This window comes from Lemur catta, chromosome 1 (genome assembly GCF_020740605.2).
Source record: "Lemur catta isolate mLemCat1 chromosome 1, mLemCat1.pri, whole genome shotgun sequence".
NCBI lineage: Eukaryota > Metazoa > Chordata > Mammalia > Primates > Lemuridae > Lemur > Lemur catta.
In genome coordinates this window covers 278,843,595-278,862,745 of record NC_059128.1, presented here as the reverse complement: position 1 = coordinate 278,862,745, position 19,151 = coordinate 278,843,595, and the positions used below count along the sequence as shown (strand labels likewise).

At 40.7% G+C, this 19,151-nt stretch overlaps 1 protein-coding gene across 1 annotated transcript in view; it reads right to left on the bottom strand.

The window, feature by feature from the left end:
* Positions 1-18,486, bottom strand: part of DYRK1A (dual specificity tyrosine phosphorylation regulated kinase 1A) — a 119,398-nt gene extending 100,912 nt beyond the window's left edge. The window contains exon 1 of the mRNA XM_045525750.1: positions 18,257-18,486. The gene's annotated coding sequence lies outside the window, so the exon portion shown is untranslated. The remainder of the gene's footprint in view (positions 1-18,256) is intronic.
* Positions 18,487-19,151: the final 665 nt, after the last annotated feature.

Here is a 19,151-nt window from a genome sequence, read left to right as displayed (position 1 = left end):
TAAGCAAAAAGAGGCTGAAAGTCTAATCTATGAAGAGATCATTAATGATAACATAAAGAACTTAACTGAAAGCTATTTCAGAAACAAAACTCAAGGCGGCTTGATAACACAATAGATCTCAAAGTGGTAAAGAGGAAGAGTTACAAGGAGTCAAACTACACATAGTTCTTTGGGGACACAACTACTCAATCACACAAAGTGAAACACAAAATTGCATTTTGTTGTGCACTATACTGGTTGGATTACATCAGTTGCTATCCATCAAACTTCAAGTTTTGCAAGAAATTCAAATTGGGAAGCTCAGAAACTATTCATAGATACTTACACACTAAACTAAATACTAGAATCCCTTCATTCAGCCATATATTACAGGCTGAGCAAGATTCTAGTCCAAGAGACACAATGGGCAAAATGTACATGGGTCCCTGATCTCACGCAATTAGTCTAGCATTTGCTAAAACATGCTCCACAGAAGCAATATAGAATAAAAACTAAGAATGAAGGCTGAGGCCTGGTTTGAATCCTACCTTAACAACCACTTTCCATTTTAGGGAAAATTACTTCACCTCTAAGCCTCAGTTTCATCACAGGTTAAATAAAAACAATACTTTACTAGTGTGGTATATGTATGCTTATAAAGCGTTAAGGGCTTTATAAAGATTGCCCTAATTATGTTAACAGGTGAGGAAAAGGTTTCCTATGATATGCTAATCTGAGTCATGAATCGCCAAGCTTATTTCCTTCATACCATCTCAAGGATGAGCATTCTGCAGAGCACATTCTGGGCAAGAGGGGCTTCCTACTGTCTGTCCTGCTTCTAATCCACTAGATTGACTGTTGCATCCTCATCCCTTCAGCCTCTTAAATTTTTTTACCACTACTTGGCATCCACTCTGCAAACCTTTATAGTCACAGTTAGAAGACTATTATGCCTCAATCTTGCCTGCTAAACCATGACCATCTTAGAAACAGACGAAGTATCTTTCAGACTAATTTCTCTAGTACCTAGAAGAATATAGCATGATAAAACTAAAAATGCTTTCTCAAAGAAATAACACATGCATTTTACCCTCATTCTTCCAATCATTCAGTAAACATTTACGGAGTCTTTTATATGCCAGTACATTAAGCCCTAAAGATACAGCAGCGAACAAAACATACAACTTTATCCAAAGAAAGCAGATACAAAAAAAAAATAAAATAACAAAACCTAACAACTATAAAATTCAAATGGAACAAGTGATGAAGTGACAAGAAGGAAAAGTTCAGAGTGCTTTGATGGACAGACTCTAAGGTGGCTCCCGTGACGCTGCATCCTAGTGTTCATGCCCTGTGCAGACCTTCCCCTTGAATGTGGGCAGGACCTGTAACTTGCTTCTAACCAATAGAATACAACAAAGCCAATGGGGTGTCATTTCCACGGATACAACACGTAAGATTGTACTCCTCTCTTGCTTACTACAGAAAAAAATTCAAAGTGCCCTGCTTAAACGGTAAGCCATAAAATCTTTCAGTGATGATATATTGATTTGATTAAAGCAAAACAAAAATAAACACACACAGAACTCACTAGTGTAGGTCAACCTGTTAATTTTACAGAAAAGGAGACAGACTTCCAGAATTAAGTGATTTTCCAGAATCCAGTGATTTGCCACAGCAACAAAACTTTAAAAATGGAACTTTACAGACAGCATTTATTTCCTGTACTGAAAAATAGCTCACTCCTACACCTACTGAATAGAAGTATTTCACAATGATCAATTTTTCTTATATTTGTCACAAATAATGTGCTGATTGTGCTTACAAAGATTGTTCATCATGCTTACAAATTAAATATATATGACTTCTAAATCTTTGACGAAAGACTTGAATTTATAATTAAAAAAAAAAAAAAAGGATCGCACACCTGTATTGCAAGGCAACCCACTTTCATTGGCTTTGTGAAAGTAAATGTAAATGGCCACACTGGAAAGAACCACATGGTAAGAACCTGAGGGGAGATGCAGCAAGAAACTGAGGCCCTCAGTTTGACAGTGCACAAGAAAAGAATACTGCCAACAACCACTCGAGGTTAGAAGAGATCTTTTCCCCAGTCAAGTCCCAGTTGAGACCACAGCCTCCGTCAGCATCTTTATAGCCTAAGACCCTAAAGCAGAGGACCCAGCTAAATTGTGCTCAGACATCTTATCCATAGAAACTGTGAGACAATAAATGTATGTGTATGTATATACACACATATTCTTTTTAAAGAGATGGGGTCTTGCTCTGTTGCTCATGCTGGAATCCAGTGATGCAATCATAGCTCACTGCAGCCTCAAACTCCTGGGCTCAAGTGATCCTCCCTCCTCAGCCTCCTGAGTAGCTGAGACTACAAGTGTGAGCCACCACATCTGGCTTATGTATGTATATGGTTTTAAGTTGCTAACTTTATGGTGATATCATTACATAGCAAGAGATAAATGTACTGTTGCACAATAAAGTTCTTCCACCATACCCCCACAGTTTTGCTGAAATATTGATTTTCAACTACTATACATCAAGTCAACTTCAGGTCACAGTCACAACTATTCTTAAGCAAAACTCACATCCCAAGATGTCAACATTAACCACAATCTGCTCCTGCATTCTATGATAGCCACTTTAACAACTCTGTCTGCTAATCCCATTATCTGTCATTTCTTTCTGCTGAGTTTTCTCTCCCATGTCATCAAATTCACTCATCTTTTCTACTGTAATGTCTAAAATGCCATTAATGCCACCTAGTGTATTTTTCATGTCACATACTACAGTTTTCACAACCAGAAGTTTGATCTGGGTCTTTTTTATACCCTCCATGCCTCTCTTTAGCTTTCTGAACATACAGAATACAGTTATAGTAACTGCTTTAATGTCCTTGTCTGTCAATTCTAATACCTGTGTCAGCTCTACATTGGTTTCAACTGATCTCCTAATTATGAGTCGTGTTGACCTGCTTCTTTACATATTTAGTACTAATTTTTGACTGGACGCTGTACATTTTACATTGTTAGTGTTAGGATCTGTTATATTTCTTCAAAGAGTGTTAGACAATGTAACGGCAAGCAATTACATTACTTTCAGATTAGTTTGCTCCTTCCAAGGCTTGCTTTTAAAAGCTTTTTTCAGACATAGCTAGAGCAGCCTTTACCTGAGGACTGGTTTAGCCCCACTATTAGGACATGACCTTTTTGGGGTCTCAAAAAAACCTGCATTTAATGAAATCTTTCCATTCTGGCTGTAAGGTACTCAAATAATTCTCAGCCTTGTGTAACTCTTAAGAACTGATCTGCTTACAGCTTCCCAAGAAACTGTTCCTTTATAAAACTGCACCTTATACATGTACACATTGGTTGGCAGTCAAACATTTAAGGTGACCACTAAGCAGATGTACAGAACTCTTTCTCTGCCATAGCTCCCTCCTCTCCAGAGCTCTGCTCCTCAAATTAGGTCCACTTTGGTCTTCCCTAGCTCCAATCTTTGTTTCCTCAACTCAGTGAGGCCACATAGCTCTATTTAGGACCCCTCTCCTTCACTGAGGTCTGAAAAGTGCCTCCAAGAAGAATGCTGGGCCATCATGGGGCTCCCTCATTTGGTTCCCATCTGTCAGGGATCACAGTCCTGTGCTACTTATTATGCAATATCTGAAAGTTATTCCCTGTGTTCTGTCCAGCTCTGTGAGTGCACAGATCTTGTCTGTCTTGTCACTTCTGCATCCCGAACACCTAGAACATACCCTGACCAAGAACAGGTACTCAAATTTGGCAAGTTAATTAGATCAAAAAACAGTTTCACAAGTATTTCACTCAATATATACTGGGCACTCTTCTCATTAGTATAATAAATTCTAATCTAGATGCAGGTAAGCCTGACCATGAAGAGTTCCTTAGAATTGTCTATTATCTTAATTAGCATTATCCAAGCAAAGGTTCTTAGTTGCACACAAAAGAAACTAGCTCTGGTTTGGCTTTGTTTAAGCTGAAAGAAAGTTACTAAAGTATTGTAAGCAACTCCCAGAAAACCCCAGAAGGGCCAGGCTAGAATGCTACATAGTCAAGAACACCCAAAATTCAAACCACAGATCTAGTCTAGTGAAGACAACACAAGATTCAGTCACTGAAACTTGTATTGATACCACCAACACCAGGAACTAAGTGCTACAGCTGGAATCTCTATGACCTCTGCCTCCGGAAAACAGATAGCTGTGACACCCGCCCCTCCACCCCCGCCCCCTTGCACTACAGAAAACAGTCTACAAAGTGCCTGCTTCTGCAAATCACTGGCTTCTGAGGGTAATCAGGCACAGGCAGGAATGGAGGCCTCAGGTCACATGATTGCACCCTAACTGCAAAAGAGGCAGGGAAAGTGAGCAATAGGATTTCATAATGGAAAGAGATCTCTCCCACCAAGACTCCTACGGTAAAGAAGTCCCCAAACACAGGTGTTAGATTTTCTTGTTTATCATCCAAAAGACTAATGAATGAACCAGTGGCAAAAGGCATCAATCCCAGCATGCCAAAACTTTTATCAATTTCTTAAAATAATGAGTTACAGAAACTATGTTTCTGTTTGCTCTAAATGTTTAACTTTAGGGCACTTAACTGTTCACTAGGCTTTTTATTATCTGGAGGTAGCACATGCAATTCTACTATGATTAACCTAAAACAAATTTACTTCCCTGCATCTTAGTTTTCTAACTTATAAAATAGGGATAATACCAATTATCTTGTAGGGTTGCTGAGAATATTAAAATAACTAATAATGAATTACTTTGGTATTAGCTATCCCACCCACCCCCATGTTACTAGAGATAAAGCAACAAGTATCTTATAGTAGCCTAAAATGTTGCCACCAAAACTGAGTTCAAGACCAAATAAATAAATAAATCCCACTCACCCAAGCCAAAAGCCAGGTTTACCTTTTTATTTCTCTCCAGTGAGCTCTGACTGCATTGAAAAGCTTCATGAGGGCAGGGACCACATTCATCCATCTGATTCACTATATCCCAAGCGCTTGGCATAGGACCAGGCACAGAGAGCAGACCTTCAACAAATTATCTGAACATTTGCTTTTCCAAATATTTACTATGGAAACTAGTCACTGAAAAGGGCTGTAACTCTACACTGGAACAAACCCCTTATAAGCTTTTAAAAAGCTCATTCACCTGACAAGATCAACAGCTTCAAAAATTTTCTAACTACAAGACTCATTCTTTTGAAAACCTGTCCATACAATGAACATTCCTTCATCATTCTTCTTGTTCTGCTGTCCAAACTCGAAGAAGTTAAAGCCAAAAAGCATCCAAACAAACCACTTCTTAACTTTTCTGTCACTTTTTAAATAAAATCAAAGCTAGAGCTTATTTTAACTGTGCATCTGACAACGACTACAAATGCTGGATCTACATTCCAGTTATCATTGTTAAATGAACTTCATTATGTTGGCTAGGAATGGTAAAGAATATCCAGGCTGATTCCTCTCCACAATTTAAAACTGCTCCAAATGACCACTAAGGACTGTACCCATTTCAATAAACTGCTAAAATTTATGTTTTCGTTTAATATAGACAACAGAATCTTTCCACTCCACATTTCCAATCTAGCTCCCTATACATAGGAGGCATTTCATATGCATTTGCTGAGTTAATCTGCAAATAAATAATTTCTCTTTCTCTTAACTACGAAGAGCTTCCTAATCATATCTTTTAAAAAACCTCACCTTTTCCTTTTTCTTCAAGGCTCCCATATTCCCTGTTCAGCTCTTACTCCAAATGGGCAAACATCCCTTTGCTGTAGTTCTATAGTTAGTAAAGATCAAAACATGTAGTTCATTGATTCCTTCAACAAATGTTTATTTAGTGCTTACTATGTGCCAAGCACCCTGCCAACCCCTGGATTGTAAGAGGGAGCAAAACCCTACTGCACCTGATCTCTGGAGTGCATTAGTCAAATAAGCACTAAAAAAATTACCAACTCTGATAAGCATTATATAAAGGAGGAGTACAAGGAGACAAGGCTTTTTTGAAACGAAAAGCTGATGGGGGATGGGGGAAACTTGCCTGACAAATTGGTATCCCAGATGAATTTGAAGGAGGAAAAGAGGTTAGCTAAAAGAAAGAGGCAATAATCCCAGGCTAAGGAAGCAGCATATGGAAAGACCAAGAGCTAGTACAGCCACATGATCCACAGACCTGTGAGATGAAACACTAAGCAAACTGCGGCCAGATTATTCAGGTGCAGGGCAGCTTACAGGTCCTGTGACTACTTTGGTCTTTACCCTAAAAGTCATAGTAAGTCATTAAAAAGGTTTTTTCTTGAAGGACAGAGAATTCTTTTTCATCTGTTTGCTCAAATCTCTCTTCCATTTCTGTCCACTCCAGTAAACTTTCCTTATTCCTTGACTTTTCTTATATGCCGACATCCTTGCATGTCCATATCTTTGTCTTATTCAGCAAACAGCCTTCCTCCAAACTGTCTCCCATGAATCCTAAGACTCCTGTCTTCAATGTTTCTCCCTCTGCATAGCTCACTCTCATATTGCTGAGTAACTGTAGGCCTTCAGACCAATTCCTAGGTAAATGTACCTACTTTACTGTTGTTATGAACTGTAGTATAGAACCATAATAAGGAAATGAAAAAATGAAAAAAATTAAATTGTAAAATGCTTTATGAGATCCTATTAGTTTTCTTACGATTGCTGTTTTGAAAAACTTTTACAGAACAATCTTTTATACCATAGAACTGTAAAAAGTACTCTAAAATGAGACAAAAATTTTTTGACCTTCAAAAAGCAACACCAAAAATTATTCAATTTCATAGACTCTATGTTCCCTTTAATGAAAATTTAATTCATGTCTATTCTAGACTGAGTCTTCAAGCCTACTCAAGAGACTTAAAGACTTCCCCCTTACAGAACATAACTCCCATGATGGCAAAGACAGGGGAAGCCTTTGTTTCAGCATTGATTCCCAGGCCCTAGTTCCATGTTTGGCACTAGCAAGTACTCAATAAATAGTTTTATCACCCTTTAAGATAAATTGCTCACATATTCAGCTACTCTCTATTTTTCCAAACCGTGAATTATGATACAACCTTTTCCCTTCCAGATTCACAGCTTTGAACGTTGCCTTCCCCCACTGCCCCATTTTTTAGCTCATCCTTTATGGTGCTGCAAATTATTTCCACCTGTTCCTAATGGACAGTCTGAACTACAAGAATAATTCTATCTTCAGTTCTTCAACAGCTCCTTCAGGTCCTCTCAGCAGGGCATATTCTCCACTGTCCCACTACACCAATCACCAGTCATTGCACTCCTAGAACCTCTTTTACTGTACTGCCAACAAAGTTTAATTCTCTTTTTCTTTCTGTGAAAAACCTGGCCACTTTGCTCTTTGAATTCAGAAATACTCACTTTGTTCTGCTGAAAATTAAAGTATAATTAAAACATTTTTTAAGGTTTTCCCATCTGTCTTCTAATTTTCACCTCCTCTAATTCCCATTAGGTGCCCATACAACGAATGTGTCCTGCTTTCAAAACACTCCTTCTTACAGTGTCATCTTTCTCTAACCCACAGAAAAACTTTCGATCACCTCAAATTCAAATTCCTTATAATATTTAACACTCATGACTCTCACTGCTATTACAATTGTCCCCATCCCTCCCGGAGCATAGCAAGTGCGGTATGCTCTTGCTCAAGTGCGTGTGCACGCGTCTCTGTCTCCCTCTCTCACTCACACACCCACACACACACACACACAGAGACACATACACAGACACACCCATGCTCTCCAGGCACGTGACTCTGTCACTCTCCAAAGTCACTTCATTTCTCCCACCACCACTGGTTGCCCACATGACTCCCTCCAGTGGACTGTCAGGTCCTGAGGTTCCACCATAAAAAGCTTATCCTTTCTTCAAGTTCAAGATCCAGTCCCATTTTCTCCTCCACAACTGCATGCTCAAATCCCCAGAAATGTCTTACTTCCCTGTGCTCTTCTGGTTCTTCACATGGCAGTATCTGTAACTGTTAGCAGCCACAGCCTTACTTGTGTTAATTTTTCTTATATACACACATCTATCTCAACACTAAAAGCAGAGAGAACCAAATTTTATTCACTTCTGTAGTCAAAAGCTTCCACCATCACCACTCACATATCTTATACAGAGGACACTCAAATGTTTCCTCAACCGAAGAGGAACAAGAGTCCCCTTTTCTGTAGGCATTTACAGCTTATCAAACCATCAATTATTCATTCAACAGAGTAAAAAAATAAACGAAAATCAGAAAATACTTTAACTACAGTATATATTTGACAAAGAATATTTTGTTATTTAAAATAAAAAGCTAAAATACCAAACACCATTTAAGACGTTCAAACTCAGTCATAATTAAAGTAATGCAAATCCAAAGTAGACATAATTATTCACCTATTAAATTGACTTTTTTTTTTTTTGCTGGACACCACTGATTGGATAAATTGACAAAGATTTAAAACTTTGATTAACACCAGTGTTGGTGAGATTTGGGAAACTATGCATTCTCAGATATTGCTGGTGAAAGTATAATTTGGTGCTACTTTTTGGAAGATAATTTGGCAATAGGTATTACAGTGTGCATATACCTGGCAAACCAGCAATTTTCCTCGTGAATACATATCTATGGCCAATGCTCACAGAACACAATTATATGTACAAGGAAATGCATTGCAGCATTGTTTAAAAGAGCAAAATATGAATTTAAAAGCCTTTCAATGGGGACTGACTAAATAAATGGAAGTGCATCCATAAAATGGAATATTTCCCAACCATTAAAAACAACAAAGAAGCTCTATCAGCTGATATGAGAATACTTCTAAGATATACCAAGTAACGAGCAGAAGTTGCAAAACTGTGTGTTTAGTATGATCCCATTTGGTTTTGGTTTTAAGAGCATACATAGACACTATGTACATACACACACCCTAATGTCTATTCACTTAAAAATAGAATCACACTAAACATATAGTTTTGTAATATAATACATATTAAATGTATAACATATAATTGTGTGTGTGTATAAGTATACAACATTTCTGGTAGGAAAAACTGAATAGTTACTACCTATGGAGCACAGGAAGTGGGGAGATGATTGACACACCATTCCACAGGGCTTGATTTTTTTAAAACTATGAATACATACTACTTGTTGATCTTTAAAAACTAGAATTTCCTAGGTGATCAGAACTGTGCCTTACATGTTTGATATGCCATAAGACTGTTCAAATAGGAGCCCATAAACAAGTGATAAAATAAGAAAAAAGTGGTCCTAGGCAGAATTATCCAGTGTCATTACCAACTCTCTGTGACTGGAAGCCATCAAGAGGCAGGGTAATGCAACCAACCTCTAGCCACCAGAGAATCCTCACATGAACCTTGGCATGACTAAACACCACAAGCTGACATTTCTCAAACACCCTTCATCTTCCTCAAGAAAGAACACATGTACTGTATTCTTCCTCCTCCTTTCCAAAAAGGTTAGTACAGATGCTAATCTCTGATATTTAAAATGACAGCTAATTGATAAAAATAAAGTGTTAACCTCGGAAATACAAATCTTACCTTAAACTAATGGAATGAATTCCAACAAGGAAAACTGCAAGCAACCAGATGAAAAGAAAAGTAGTAATCTTGGGACAAGACCTACCTTTGTTCCTTCTAATCATGCCAAGTAAGTGGCTTCCTACAGCCATCTATCGTAATGCTGTATATACACTGCCCGCTACAGCAATGATATTAACAATACCTTACTTAAAAGCTTCAACTTCTCACCTTTAAATACTGATTTGACTAACTGATTATTTTTCTACATGGCTAAAAGGACAACTGAACCAACCATTTACTAGGAATGAGCTCACATATAAAAAAGTACATTGGGATGTCTTAGGGATGACAACTACCATACAAGGTATCTTCATCTGCAGAAAGAACAAAAAAACAGGAGTCAGGAAAAATAATGCTAGTCCCAGGCCTGCTTATTCTGAGGCTTATTCTTAGCTTCTTTGCATCCATTTCCTTCTCTAATATGTGAGAAAAGAATTATATCAGTGTTTCTCAAAATGTTTCTACTCCACCAGGATTATCTAGGGTCCTTACTAAGAAAGTAGATTCCAGAGCATCACTCCAAACCTACAGAAAGAGAAGTCTGGGAATCCTACAATACAAGTTATCTAGAACTGTGGTCCCTAACCCCCTGTACGCAGCCTGTTAGGAATCAGGCACACATTCCAGCCTGAGCTCCACGCCCACACTCCCTTCCCGGAAAAAACTATCTTCCATGAAACTTAGGAACTGGCAAGAGATGACAGTCAGAGAAGCCAGCAAAGCTTCATCTGTATTTACAGCTGTTCCCATCACTGCCTGAGCTCCACCTCAAACCCCACCACCACCTGCCTCCCCCAGGGAAAAATTATCTTCCATGAGAAACCAGTCCCTTGTGCCAAAAAGGTTGGGGACTGCTCCTCTAGAAGACTGTTTGAGAACCATTAGCTTTCCCAAGTCCCTACTAGATCTAATAACACTCTTAGAGCTTCCTCTTTTTTCAAACACATAGAATTTTTTTTTTTTTTTTTCTTTTTTGAGACAGAGTCTCACTCTGTTGCCCGGGCTAGAGTGCCGGGGTGTCAGCCTAGCTCACAGCAACCTCAAACTCCTGGGCTCAAGCAATCCTCCTGCCTCAGCCTCCCGAGTAGCTGGGACTACAGACACGTGCCACCATGCCCAGTTCATTTTTTCTATATATTTTCAGTTGTCCATATAATTTCTTTCTATTTTTAGTAGAGACAGGGTCTCGCTCTTGCTCAGGCTAGTCTTGAACTCCTGAGCTCAAACGATCCACCTGCCTCGGCCTCCCAGAGTGCTAGGATGACAGGCATGAGCCACCGCGCCCGGCCCAAACACATAGAAATTAAAGAAAAGACTGGACAGATACATATGTATCTTTAAACATCACTCTTAGGCCAGGTGCAGTGGTTCATGCCTATAATTCTAGCACTTTGGAAGGCCAAGATGGGAGGACTGCCTGAGCCCAAGAATTTGAGACCAGCTTGGGCAATAATGAGACCCCATCTCTACAAAACATAAGAAAAATTAACTAGGTGTGGTAGTTCACTCCTATAGTCTCAGCTACTCAGGAGGCTGAGACAGGAGGATCACATGAGCCCAGGAGTTTGAGATTGCAGTGAGCTACTATGACCCCTGCACTCTAGCCCAGCGAAAAGAGAGACCTTGCCCCCAACATAAATAAATAAATAAATAAAATAAACATCACTGCTATCGTCCTTCTTGCAACATTCAGTGACTCAAACATTTAATGGAATCCTGACAAGATGCCAAGTGTTATTCCAGCACTATTTGCCGAGGATGTGAGCAGGAATACATACAGTATGGTCCAGTAAGACTATTAAAACCAAATCTAAAAGCTTAGACTCCAAATATTATTTACATATGATTATAATCATAGCAATCAAGAATGTTTCTACCAGAAAATACAGTGTCAGTAAAATAATATGCTACTAGACCCAATATCCCTTCACTACTAAGAGCACAGCTACATTTTTCTAACTTGACCATATATGTATATATTGCGTAAGGGATCATGTATTTGAATTTGTATACCATAGTTCAAAAGATTAATGACCAAACACAGAAAGTAAAACTTATTAACCAGTGCAATAAGTTATCTTTTCAAAGTTTATTTCTGGAAGTTTCTTCCAAAGCATTTAAAAGTGTGACAGGCAATGTTTAATTATCCCTCATTCTCTCCTTCAGTAGACACAGATTTTCAGCCAAAGATCTACCTTACCAAAGACTACATATCCCACCCTTCTTTGCATCTAAATATGGCCACATGACTAAGTTCTGAGCAACAGAGTGTGAACAGAAGCCATGTATGTAACTTCCGGGTTTGTCTTTAAAAAGAAGGGATTTGCCTTCCCCACACCCTGTTCCTGGATGGTGGATGTGGTGGGTTGCTGCCTCGTACTATAAAGAAAATGGTATCTCCTTAAGCACAGAAAAGCAACACAACAGAGGAACCAAGATCCCTCATATCATGGAACTACCATATCAGCCTTAGATTACTTACACTGTTTTATGAAGGAAAAATAAACTTCTCATTTAAGCCACTGCACTTAGTCACACACAGGACTAACCTACATTCTAACTAATACATATCGAAAGTTTAAATTTACAGTAATTATTAAATAATAGTTACCTACCAACTCAACAAAGCTAAAACTCTGTTTTGTTTTTTTATTTTAGACACAGGGTCTCTGTCGCCCAGATTGGAGTGCAGTGGTGCTATCATAGCACACTACAACCTCAATTCCTGGGCTCAAGTGATCCTCCTGCCTCAGCCTCCGAAGTAGCTAGGACTACAGGCACAGGCCACCCACCATGCCCAGCCTAAAATTCCTAAAGTAAGAATTATTCTTACTTTAAGTCACAATAAAGCTTCCTGTTGGATAACCTCACTACAGAGATTAATGCTACTGTACGATCTTACATTTACACGGCATTTTACACTCTGACAAAGCACCTCATTATAATACCTCATTTCATATTCTCGAAATCCTGGGCAGGGTAGGTGGTGCTGTCCACATTTGGCATACAGGACACTAAAGGGAGGAGACACTGTTTTGCCCAAGATTACAAAGCTAAGGACTGGTACTAAGGCAGGATTCAGCATACAGGTTCCTCATTCCATCATTCAATGTACATACACATATAACAAGACCTGCTACATGCTGGAGTTATTACAGTAATGATCAAAAAAGGCTTATTCCCGAGCAAGGCACAATGGGCAACATGTGCCTATAGTCCCATCAATTTGGGAGGCTGAGGCGGGAGGATCACTTGAGGCCAGAAGTTTGAGGCTGCAATGCATTATGATCAAGCCTGGGAAGCAAGACTTACATTTTTATAAGAACTTTTTTTCTAAAAAAGACATTCCTGTCCAAATGAACCTTATAATCTAGTGGAGTGAAACAGACAGACATTAAATGAATAATTACATACATGAATATATACGAATAATTATATAGCTATTTGCAATAAACGTTGTGACAGAAAAGCAGAGAATCTTACTTGGCCAAGAAATCTCATCTGGACTGGGGTTTGGGGAAGACCTTTCTGAAGAAGTAATATTTATGCTGAGACCACAGGCTGAGCATGAATGAAGAAGAGCAAGGGAGGGAAAGGGGAGAAAGAAGGCCATGAAGAAACTGACACGCATTACCTCAATCTTCACAAGGATCCTATGCTAAGTATGATCAACCCCATTTTATAGATGAGGAAACTGATACAGTGAAACCACTGCACCTAAAGTCACATTGTCAGCAGAACCTGTGAGACTCCAGATCTACCAGACTCAAGAGCCTCTGCTCTCTGTCTCACAGGCAGGTAATCTTTGCACAGCATTATGCTGCCTCAATTGCCCTCTACAACTAGGTAACAAGCAGATTTTGGATAGATGTCACAGTTTGAGCATTTTTTGACCCAAACACATGTCAAGATTCAAACCTTAACCATAAATGTCCATATATTTTAAAAACAAAATTAATTCTTGTCACTGGAAATTTTATATACTTACAAAAATTAGGGGGTTATTTAATGACCAAGAGTGCTATTTAAAAGAGTCGATGATGCAAAGCAGTTTCATTTCATATTAAACTGGTTCACTAGGCCCCCCTAAAGGTCAATTTAAACATTTCGACTATGAGAAGATAAAATTCGTAACAATTCATCAAAAAGAATAAAGACACATTTTAAACCATTACTAGCTGTATATCAGATATGAGCACATCTCACTCAAACAAAAAGCATATGTTTGTCAAAACTTAGTTTTAACAGTAATACAAACTTTTTTTTTTTTTTTTTTTTTGAGACGGAGTCTCACTTTGTTGCCTGGGCTAGAGTGAGTGCCATGGCGTCAGCCTAGCTCACAGCAACCTCAAACTCCTGGGCTCAAGTGATCCTCCTGCCTCAGCCTCCCGAGTGGCTGGGACTACAGGCATGGACCACCATGCCCGGCTAATTTTTTCTATATATATTTTAGTTGGCCAGATAATTTCTTTCTATTTTTAGTAGAGACGGGGTCTCGCTCTTGCTCAGGCTGGTCTCGAACTCCTGAGCTCAAACGATCCGCCCGCCTCGGCCTCCCAGAGTGCTAGGATTACAGGCGTGAGCCACCGCGCCCGGCTTTAACAGTAATACAAATTTAAAAAGTCACCTTCTAGAAGAGAAGATACACAGCTCTGGCAGAAGAACCAAATGCCAACAAGCCAAAATGGTTCTATATTAGCAAATGTATGCCTATGAGGAACCACATCATTTTAGATGTTCAATGTAAGGGATTATCCCCAATAAAGAATTTTAACTCATTACAGAACTATGGAAGTAGGATTTCAAAGCAAAAGCAAAACTTTTTAAAAACTTTAGCTGGTTCATATCAATGCAATATTCCCAAGTCATTTTGTTTTCAGATACCAAAATAAATAAATAAATAAAAGAAACTAAGGTTGTTTGTAGCCACTAGCAAGCAAGATTTGTCTTCAATTACCCAATACAAACCTTAAATTATTATTTCAGTCATGTGAAGTCTACATTTCACTTTCAAGCACCCAATGGTAAAAGTTTACAACCCTAGTATAACATTACACCATTGACATAATGCAACATTTCAAGAGTTTTTCACCTGGCAGCAAATGAGGAAAAATTTTAGGTAATTTAAAATAATTTAATAATTTTTCCAAATAATTAAACACCAATTTTAACTCCCCAAAATTTTTAATTCAAAATTGAGCAAGCTTTGGGTTATGAAGTACCACAATTTCTCTAACAATAAAAAAAACTGCCCAAAAGTCAAGATAACATATGGTAAGAAGTCTTTTAAAAAGCATAACCACTAGGTATACATAAGGTACTACTATACCAGTCACACAATTCATTTTGACAGAGCAAACTGTTAGTATCAAGTTTCAGGTGACCATGTCTGATAGTTTCAAGTAGTATCTTTACTTCTAAATCAAAAATAGACAAGCAATATCAGAGGTAAAACCACCAAAATGCTCTTCAAAAGAGAATAAAGATTATTAGCGCAGTTTAAACTACTGCTTAAGAATACAACAAAATGACTAATAAAGTTTTGGGAATGAAGAACCAAGTTCTTGATAAAGACTTTCGGGAAATTTTGGGGTTTTGCTGGGTTTGGATACTAAAATGTTTTCTTGGGGGTGGGGGGCACAGGAGAAATTGCTTTGTGTGTCTGTGTATGTAGGGAACATGAAAGTTCTTTGCAGTAAGAATGCCAAAGCAAAGACAAATTGACACACGCCTAATCACAAATACCAAGAAAGTCACAAATTAAGCTGCTTCTCCCATTAGTCTTGCTTTTAATGTCCTACATAAGGCAATTCCATTCTCACCCATAATACAGTTACTTCTATACGAATTTTCTTCCTGTAACTAGATATTTGTTAACCATAAACATGCACGTGAAAACACCTCTGGGCAGTCTAAATTTCTAAACTATTTCTTTTTAAAGTAAAATTGTTTTCAAGTAATAAACAAGATCCAATACAAATTAACATTTGGTGTAGTCACAAAACAAAATGTATGCCAGAGGTCATTGTATATCATGTTTATAACAAGTTATCTTGAATTTTGCTTTTGCAAATATTCATTGCACTTTATTTAAATATCTTTACCTGTGTAAATTATCTAAATATCTTGTTGCACTTACCACTCCACCCCAAAACTGTAAGTCATATATCAATATCTCCATCAATACAACTAAAAAGCAAATATCAGACAATATTCTAGAGGGAAAAAAATTTTTAACCAATGGTCTTTTATACTATCCACATTCCCTAACAAGACATTGCACTAAAATGGAATATTTCCATTTATCTTAAATAATAGTGCTTCTAAAACACTGGACTTATTTTTAAACTCCTAGCACATAGTAATTTTGTATGTTTGTTTCCAGTAAGTCCCACCAAAATGTTTCTAAAATGTTTAACAAATGATCTTATACCTAAATTTCAAATTCCTAATAACAAATATCTCACTAGATGATTTAATCCCTTCCCCACTCCTACCTACAATTACCATTCATTCATTCAAGTCTATTTCTTGAAATCTAAAATCTCTTTCAACATCCACCAGCTATAAAGCAGTGCACCTTGACCTTTACAAACACAAGGAGTGACCCCTTCTCCTGTAATAATTAATTTCTGAGCTTATGCCTCTCTTGAGATAAAAATGAACTTTTTATACCCGGTTTTACAAAACTCGGTGTAGACACTGACAGGAGGAGTACTTAACTTTCTGGCAAGGTTTGAAGTCTAAATAAATTTGGACAGCTACCATAAACACCACTGCTATGCCAAGGCAAATCCTCCGAAAGTGCTGGGGTACTTTAAGTTACATTAAAAACCTTAACTATAACTAAGTAAGCTTTTTCTTCTTAACCGCTGTTTCTTTGAAACAATCTTCAGTTTAAAACCTTAGCATATGAAATTTTAGTTCTAGTCTCATACTTGTAAAAGTCTATGTGAAAATAATATTCTCTTAAAGTAACTGATCAACGTATGAGAAATTTAAGGAAAAAAAAGCTAAAGGTAATTCCATTAAATTTATATTAAAACATCCCAAAATCCAAGTACTAAAGATATTCATTCCTAAACACTTTGGATATGTAAAGTATAAAGGGTCATAAGTATTCAAAGAAAAAAATGACTAAAAATACACATAAAACTTTTTTTATGACTCATCAATACTTACAGGATGCCTATAATCGAAATTAAGTGTGAAGAACAAAACACACCACAGAATATTTTTTAATTCCTTATATTAAAAAACTGGCTACAGGGTTTTCTTTGGGGAAAAAAAAGGACTGAAAACTTTCTCAACCTTTCCTTTCCACTTCTGCAACCAAAAAGGTAATTCCAAACTAACAACTACACGTGGACACAATCCCCTGAGTCATTACACGCAAATAGCTCCAAAATTTGCCAGTACTTATAATAATGAGTTATAACCTAGTGTTTAAGAGCCCAGGCTGGCTACAGACTCCTGGCTCCGAGATGTAAGACCTTAGACCAGTCAATGCCCCTCCCGGTTTTCTCTTCTGTAAAATGGGTTAAGAGTTCCTACTGGTAGGGTAAGCAGGTCAATACACATAAAGCCCTGAGAATAGTGCCTGGCACTATTCGTCCCGATCTTTAAGTGAGTTTGAAAACAATGTCAAAAGACATATTTTCTGACAATTTGGACGCAATTCAAGAACCAAATGGTGCTGGCATTCAAGTGCTGCACCTAGATCACAGGATTCATATAACCTAGGGTTGGGCGAAAGGCACACACAAGTAGTCCGAGTCCCTGACTCACTAATTTCACCATTTTTAACTATTTCAGACTAGGGAGGAGCCTTTCGCTAAGTGTTGAGATATTCAGCAGCTTTGGAGGCTCCGAAGCGAGAGTGGGTTTGTGCCTATAAATAGACTCGTGAAGTTTTGTTGCAATGCACAGGTATCAATTCTAATTCACGTCTCCTCAACCACCAACTCCTGCGGCTGCTAAGGAGGTCATCTCTTCATCTCGAGTGGCCGGAATTCCTTGCACTCCCCGCCCAACTTCAGAGCACACCGAGTCCCCCTCGCTCCAGCGCCGACCCCAAAGGGCCGCCGCGGGAGCGGGCTTCCGACCTTCGCCTGCGCGCAGCCTGGCCCTGCTGTCCTCGCCTACCCGGCAGCCAGCCCCATTTTCTTAACCCATGCATTGTCCTTGCGAAGAACCCCGGCGGTTCCCACACTGGTGGGGACCGAGAGGAGGGACGAGGGAGGAGCTGGGGGAAGAGGATGAGGAGGAAGAGGAGGAGGAGGAAGAAGACAACCTCCACCCCTTCGCTCGGGCGACCAGTGAAGGTCTGGCGCTTTCTTCGGCCCCCCAGGCCCCGGCTCCCGGGAGGCCGCGGCCCCCGCTCCCACCCTCCGCAACTTTCCCTCCGCTCGCACCCGCCTCTCCTTCGGGACCGGGCCTTCGGGCTCCCTCCCTCGGCGGCCGGCCCCGGGCCGGCGGCGCCTCCTCCTAAAATGGCAGGTCCCTCCCTCCGCCCGGCCGGCCTCGGCGCGGGCCCGGCTACAGGCCGCCGGAGGAACCGAGCGCTGGGCCGGGCGGGGCCTCGGCCGGGCCGGACACTCACCGGGACGATGGCGGGGCGCTCGCGCCGCTTCCTCCGGTGAGTCTCAGCCTCCGGCTCCCGCGCTGCGCTCCCGCCGCGGCCTCCGCAGCCAGCGCCGCCCCGGCCGCCTCTCTCCGCCCCCGGCGCTCCCGGCTCCTGGCCGCGCCGCAGCCTGCTCAGTCTCTCTCCGGCTCGCGGTTCCAGCGGCGCCCGGGGCCGGGGAGGCGACAGCCCCCTCCCCGGCAAATACCGCAGTCCCCGGACCCCGAGTCCCGGCAGCGGGGCCGCGCAGCCCGGCCCGGCTCTGAGGGCGGCGGCGGCGAGGCCGGGCGCCGAGTGGCGGCCGCTCCCGGCGGCTTCTTCCCGAGGAGGATTTTGTAAATCTCACAAAATGGCGCGCGCTCCGAACCTGCGCAGCGAGAAGCGCCGGGGCCCGAGCGGCGGCGGCGGCAGCGGCTCCTCCGCCAGGAGAGCCCGAACCGCCCGCCCCCGAGTCCCCGCACAGACAGACAGACACTCGCACACACACTCACACACACGCACGCACACTCGCCCTCGCACACGCTCACTCGCACACACACTCGCACACTCACACCGGTCCCGCCCGCTCGCCGGCGGCGGCAGCGGCACCAACAGCAGCAGCAGGAACAGCAGCAGCAGAAGCGGCGGCGGCGGCGCCCGCACCCCCCGCTCGGGGTGTCCGCTCCCTGAGCCCGACCTGGGCCGCGATCAGCAGCAGCGACGGCAGCAGTCTCCCCGGATACCCCCGCCGCGGTTGCCGCCGCCACCCCCGCCTCACTCCAATGGGGCTTTTTATTATTATTCGGGCGGGAAGCGAAAGGGTTTAAAAAAAAACCAACCAACAAAATGGCGACGGACCGACCCGGTCGCTATAGCAACTGTCAATCAAAACGCA